Here is a 6,281-nt window from a genome sequence, read left to right on the forward strand (position 1 = left end):
GTTTTCTAAGGGAAACTTGATAAACCAAGCTTAGTGTAGCATGTGTTTTGAAAACCAAACTATATTTTGGGTTTTTTTAGAGAAACCAAGCATTTGACCATGTAAAATGTCCAAATTACCCTTAAATTAAAATTATTTTCAAAATCAGTCCTTTCTCTCCACTCCCATTCCCTTCACGCGTGTTTTTTCAATTCAAAAAGAAAAAAAAAAGAAAAAAAACGCACAGCACGGCAAGCCCACACAGCACGCACGGCAAGCCTCACTTCACTTCACACAGCACGCACGGCAAGCCCATCGTCGCAAACCCCCACGCACGGCAAACCTCCACGCACGAATGGGTAAGTTTCGATCCCTAATTCGACGATATTTTGTAAGAGATTTGTTTGATTTCCTGAAAAAAAGAGTTTGAGTTCGTCATGTTGGATCCAGAAAAAAGTTCGAAATTGTTGTCTGTAATTTTGAACTTTATAGCTGTTATATCGATTGCATTTCGAAGGTTACGATGCCCACGCCCTAATTCGTTTAAACTCAAATTTTTTGGGCCTTCTATGTAGTTAAACAGTTGAGAGAAGAAAAATGGGTAAGTGTTGAAATCGAGCTCGTCAGCTCGCCTTTCCGCGTCGAGCTCGTCAGCTCGCCCTTCCGCGTCGAGCTTGCCTCAGAAGTCCTCTCCTTGGAACTCATTCCTCATGGGAAATTGTCGCATTTATTTCTCATGTTATTTCCGATGTCTTGCTCTCTGTGTATATTTATTATTCTCTTTTTCCTAGAAGTAGTTTTTACACATGTATTTATTACACTCTCTCTTGTACCCACCTGATGTATATATAAGTTATACAAATTAATATTAAATATAAGAAATATTCAAAGTCTCGGAACACTCTATCTCTTCTCCGATTCTCTCTTTCTTTATCTTCTCTCTAGTTCGACTCTCTCTAAACTTCAACATGGTATAAGAGCAGGGAAAATCAACCATCATGAACACCACTCAAACCACGCCCACTCAGTCACAATCTGAATCCTTCTCCCAACATATCACGAGCCACAAACTCAATGGCCACAACCAGGGCCGGCCCTTGCCCTTGGCAAGTTAGGCCTATGCCTAAGGCCTCCAAATTTTAAACAATGATATAGGCTAAAAAAAGGCCCATTTTCATAATATTGAGGACTCATAATTTGATCAATATTAACCTATTTTTATATAATGTATTTTTTAAGAGGCCTCATTTTTTAATTTTGTCTAAGGCCTCAAATTATATTGGGCCGGCCCTGGCCACAACTTCCTACAGTGGTCCCAATCTGTGCTCGTGTTCATATCGGGACGAGGTAAAGATGACTACCTCACATGCGTGGTCACATCTCCTGTGATCGAAGACCCAACGTTCAAGAGTTGGAAGGCCGAAAACAGCATGGTGATGTCCTGGCTCATAAACTCTATGCTCCCCGAAATCGGAGAAACCTTCCTCCTTTACCGAATGGCAGCAGAAATCTGGCAAGCAGCTAGCGAAATCTTCTCCAACTCAGAAGATATGTCCGAGCTGTTTGAAACTGAGAACACTCTCCACGACCTACGTCAAGGAGAGATGTCTGTTACTCAGTTCTTCAGCTCGCTCACACATCTATGACAGAAGATCGACCTCTACGAACAGCACCAGTGGACCAGCTCCGTAGACTCAAAAATCTACCGCAGGATAGTGGAGACCAAACGTGTGTTTAAACTACTATCCGGCCTCAACCAAGACCTTGACGAGGTCAGAGGTCGGATACTTAGTACAAAACCACTACCATCTCTCTGTGAAGCCTTCTCCGCGGTCACACACGAGGAAAGCAGGAGGAAACTCATGCTGGGAGTTATCAAATCGAGCTCACTTCCGAGTTCATCCTCAGACTCGTCCGCCCTCACCACGCATGGAGACGAAGTACTTGCAGCCCGCGTCTCAACAGAGAGACCTCGCAACCTCGCCCCTACTGCGATCATTGCAGACGACCTGGACACCTCCGAGAAACCTGCTGGAAGCTGCATGGGAAACCACCGAGCTCGAAGTCAACCCAAGATACTAAGGATCCGAACTCAGTCGGAAACTTAGTATCCACCTCGTCCGCTGCCTCGACCTCGACCTCAGGCTCCTCTCCCTTCAGCAACGACCAGCTCGCTATTCTCCAGAAGCTTCTTCAACAAGTCCAACTCAGTGGAGAACACTCGGGCATTGGCCCTCTAGGTAACTCTCCTAGAGCCCTCAATGTAAGCTCAGAGAATCCCATAGCATGGATTGTTGACTCCGGTGCCACTGATCACATGACTGGTAATCGAAATCTATTCACAACTTACTCCGCTTGTAATAAAAGCATATCAGTCACCATCGCCAACAGAACCAAAACTCGAGTCATGGCACCATTGTCTTGACGAAGTCCATGAGGCTAGACTCAATGTTCTTTGTGCCTCAACTACAATGCAATCTCTTATCTGTGCATAAGATCAACCAAGACTCTAAGTGCCGAACTATTTTTGATGAAAGTTCATGTGTGTTTCAGGAACATGCCACGGTGAGACAGATTGGTAATGCCGAGCTGAGTACCGGACTCTATGTCATCAAGCCAGATCAGCCCGCCATGTGTCAGCTCGCCCAACATTCACCCCAGTACAAAGAGATCATGCTCAATCACCTTAGACTAGGGCATCCAAATTTCTTGTATCTCAAAAGAATGTTTCCTTCGTTGTTTATCAATAAAAATATCAATTCCATTCAGTGTGACATGTGTGAGTTCGCCAAACATTCTCGAAACTCGTATCACCCAACCTCGTACAAACCATATCGTCATTTTGCCACAATTCACAGTGATATATGAGGGCCCTCAAAAGTTCCCAATATCACTGGAGTTCGATGGTTCCTTCTCTTTGTTGACGACCACACTAGACTCAGTTGGATATACATGATGAAACAAAAATCTGAAACATCCAATCTATTCAAAACCTTTCACAAAATGATCCAAATACAGTTCGACACATCCATTCAAATTGTCCACACTGACAACGCTCGAGATTACTTTAATTCTGAGCTTGGCGATTTCTTCAAAACACATGGCATAATTCACTCCAGCACGTGCGTTCATACCCCGCAACAAAATGGGGTAGCCGAGCGGAAAAATCGACACATCCTCGAGGTCGCCCGAGCCATCATGTTCTCCTCAAACGTCCCATCTCATTTTTGGGGAGAAGTCATCCTCATAGCCACCTACCTGATAAACAGAATGTCATCTCGTGTCCTTGGCTATAAAATCCCATCTCAAGTCCTTCTAGAGACATACCCTCACTGTCGACTCATCTCAACCCTACCTGCGAAAGTGTTCGGCTGTTCAGTCTTCACCCATTCTTATGGCCAAGGTAAACTTGAACCAAAATCGCTCAAATGCATCTTCCTTGGCTATTCAGCAACCCAGAAAGGCTACAAATGCTATGAACCCCGATCACAAAAATTCACAGTCTCAATGGATGTATCATTTCATGAGTTCAGTCCTTACTTCGCCAATTCAGCTCGTCAGGGGGAGAATGACGAAAATGACTTCCCAAATTGGCTCATCATAAATCCAGAAATTCCCAGCTCGCCCAGCTCGCCTCAAAATCCGACCTCACCTGTTCCAGAAATTCCCAGCTCGCCCCACAGTTCGACCTCACCTGTTCAAGAAATCCACAGCTCGCAAGCCTCTGAACCCTCTCCATGCGATCTGAATATCACCCAGAGTCCGGTACAAGCTCGCGACCAAGATGTCTCTCCGAACCTGAACCATGACACTATTGAACAAGGTAACATCGAATCTCCAGACTTACCCATTGCATTGAGAAAACCTCCCCGATCGTGTGCTCAATACAGGATGGCAGATTACGTGTACTATGGGAATATATCTACGAGCTACCAAGCCTATGTGGCGAAGTTAGATGAAGGAAAAGTGCCGAACTCCATCGAGGAAGCCCTTCAAAGTTTCGAGTGGCGAGACGTAAGTCATGCTGAGATCCAAGCCCTCGAAAAGAATGATACGTGGGATATCGTCGAGCTACCACCAGGCAAGCGAACTGTTGGATGTAGATGGCTCTTCACCATCAAACACAATCCAGATGGGACAGTGGAGAGATACAAAGCCCGACTTGTCGCGAAAGGGTACACGCAGGCGTATGGCATTGACTATCAAGAAACTTTCGCTCCAGTTGCAAAGTTCAATACCATCAGAATTCTCCTTTCACTAGCAGCCAACTTAGATTGGCCTCTCATCCAGCTCGATGTGAAGAATGTTTTTCTAAACGGCGAACTGGAAGAGGAAGTTTACATGCAACTCCCACCAGGATTTGACAAAGATCAAGGAGCCAACAAAGTCTGCAAACTCAAGAAGTCACTATATGGACTAAAACAGTCTCCTCAAGCATGGTTCGGAAAATTCACCAACGTGCTCAAACGTTGTGACTACGAGCAGAGTCAAGCAGATCCAACACTCTTCTCAAAAATCTCCACACAAGGCAAGCACATCATTCTTAGTGTGTATGTGGACGATATAGTCATCACCGGAGACGACCTGGAAGAGATCAGGAGGCTGAAGCAAACTTTGTCATATGAGTTCGAAGTCAAGGATCTCGGCAGCCTACGATACTTCCTCGGCATGGAGGTAGCTCGATCAGAAAAGGGCATCTCTGTTTCCCAGCGCAAGTACACGTTGGATCTCCTCAAAGAAACTGGCATGCTTGGCTGCAAACCAACTGACACTCCGATGGATGCCAATGTGAAAATTCTAGCTCGCACCAACGAGGCCGCCACCGACAAAGAAAGATTTCAGCAGCTCGTAGGAAAACTCATCTACCTAACTCACACGAGACCAGATATTGGATTCGCAGTGAGTATGGTAAGTCGATTCATGAGTAATCCTTCGACAACTCACATGGACGCAGTTATGAGGATTCTCCAATACCTCAAAGCTGCCCCGGGGACTGGTCTCTCCTTTAAGAAAAGACGAAGTCGAGGTGTCGAAGTGTTCACAGATGCAGACTGGGCCGGACATGTTCCAGACAGACGATCAACTTCAGGCATGTGCACATACGTCTGGGGAAATCTTGTTACATGGCGAAGCAAGAAGCAGTCTGTTGTCTCAAGGAGTAGTGCTGAAGCCGATCTCAGGTCCTTAGTAAGCGGAGTATGTGAAGGCATCTGGCTGAAGAGAGTTCTCGACGACCTCAAGATCATCACCGAAGGTCCAATCAAGCTTTTTTGCGATAATCAAGCTGCTCTCAGCATAGCCAAAAATCCAGTCCATCATGACAGAACAAAACATATCGAGATCGACCGATACTTCATCAGTGAAAAGATTGAAGAAAAAATCATCGATATGGAGTACATTCCGTCAGGTCATCAGCTCGCCGACATTCTCACCAAAGCCCTTCCACGAGCAACCTTTTCCGAGCTATGTAGCAAGCTTGACCTCCTCAACATATACAGTCAAGCTTGAGGGGGAGTGTTGAAATTGAGCTCGTCAGATCGCCCTTCCGCGTCGAGCTCGTCAGCTCGCCCTTCCGCGTCGAGCTTGCCTCAGAAGTCCTCTCCTTGGAACTCATTCCTCATGGGAAATTGTCGCATTTATTTATCATGTTATTTCCGATGTCTTGCTCTCTGTGTATATTTATTATTCTATTTTTCCTAGAAGTAGTTTTTACACATGTATTTATTACACTCTCTCTTGTACCCACCTGATGTATAAATAGGTGATACAAATTAATATTAAATATAAGAAATATTCAAAGTCTCGGAACACTCTCTCTCTTCTCCGATTCTCTCTTTCTTTATCTTCTCTCTAGTTCGACTATCTCTAAACTTCAACAGTAAGTTTTGATCCCTAATTCGATGATATTTTGTAAGAGAGATGTTTGATTTCCTGAGAAAAAGAGTTTGAGTTCGTCATGTTGGATCCAGAAAAAAGTTCGAAATTGTTGTCTGTAATTTTGAAGTTTATAGCTGTTATTTCGATTTCATTTCGAACTTTTTAACTTGAAATTGTTGTCTGTAATTTCGAAGTTTATAGCTGTTATTTCGATTTCATTTCGAACTTTTTAACTTGAAATTGTTGTATGCAATTTCGAAGTTTATAGCTGTTATTTTGATTTCATTTCGAACTTTTTAACTTGTACAGATTTGACTTCTAATGTATACTTTTTAACTTCTTAACAGGTTCAAACGTTAATATATGTTGTTTATTTTATGGTACTTGGGTGAACAAAGGTACAAAATGGGAATATACTAATGAAT

The sequence above is a fragment of the Urtica dioica genome, chromosome 4 (genome assembly GCF_054948205.1).
Source record: "Urtica dioica subsp. dioica isolate 48M chromosome 4, U.dioica_male_clone48M_v1_H2, whole genome shotgun sequence".
NCBI classification, from domain to species: domain Eukaryota; kingdom Viridiplantae; phylum Streptophyta; class Magnoliopsida; order Rosales; family Urticaceae; genus Urtica; species Urtica dioica.